The sequence below is a fragment of the Octodon degus genome, unplaced genomic scaffold (genome assembly GCF_000260255.1).
Source record: "Octodon degus isolate 3935 unplaced genomic scaffold, OctDeg1.0 scaffold00044, whole genome shotgun sequence".
NCBI classification, from domain to species: domain Eukaryota; kingdom Metazoa; phylum Chordata; class Mammalia; order Rodentia; family Octodontidae; genus Octodon; species Octodon degus.
In genome coordinates, this window is record NW_004524620.1 from 7,278,211 (window position 1) to 7,279,470 (window position 1,260).

Sequence of the window (1,260 nt, forward strand, 5' to 3'; positions counted from 1 at the left end):
GAGCAGAATTCTATTCTACTAGCTCAGCTCAAATGTACAAATTAATAGTACTGATAGTAAATAAGCAACAGCAGAAAGTTATAGAAGAATTTGGAGCAGAACTTTCTGAAATAAGAAAAGAATTCTCAGAACTCACAGCATCTGAAGTAAAGAATCAACTACAAAAACGTAAGGAGGAAACCCAATCTGAAAAAAAAAAAAAAAAAACACTGAAGTAAAAGAATTTCTAACTGCTTCTAAAGAAGACATTGATTAAAAAAAAATAGAGGAGATTAGAAAAATGAAGGATTTCTTGAATGAGCAATACAGGAAAAAAATAGATCGCATGAAGCAGAGTCAAAGAGATATAGAGGAATATAAAATCTCAATCACAAGCTTGCAAAACCGTTTAAGTGAAAGTAAACACAGAGATTCAGATCTTGAAGATGCTGGTGCAGCTAGAGAAAAGGTAAGAAAGGATCTCTTAAAAACAACTAGGTTGCAGGAAAAAAATAATCTATTACCTGCAAGATGATGCAAAGATGAACAATGTGAGACTAAAAGGCATCAATGAGAAAGTAAGAGTCAATACAAATGACATTAAAAAATATAGGCAAAAGTAATAGCAGAAAAATTCCCAAATATGAGGAATCACTCTGACATTCAGGTAACTGAAACATACAGAATGCCAAGTAACCTCAACCCAATTAAAAACAAACCAAGACATATAATAGTCAAGATCCCAGAAATTCAGCAGAAGAATAATATACTGAAAGCCACTAGAGAAAAGAAGCAGATCACATTCAAAGAAAAACCCATCAGAATTATGGCCGACTTTTCTTCACAAACCATGAAGGCAAGAAGAGCATGGAGCAGAGTACTTCAAGTCCTCTAGGAAAACAAATTACAGCCCAGACTACTTCACCCTGCAAAACTCTCTTGCAAATTTGATGGAAAAGTGAAATACTTCCATGATAAAGAACAACTAAAGAATTTCATGATGACAAAGCCTGACATTACACAGGCTATTGAAAGATGTTCTAGAGAGGGACGAAAATGATCAGAACTCCACGAATGAGATCAGAAACAGCCAACTAAATAGGGCAAGCAATTAAACACAGGAGAAAAAGGAGTAAACAATAACAGGTAAATAACATGGCAACCATAAGTCAATACATCTCAATTCTAACCATTAATGTAAATGGACTCAATTCACCAATTAAGAGAAATAGACTGGTACAGTGGATTAGGAAACAAAATCCAACAATATGCTGTATACAA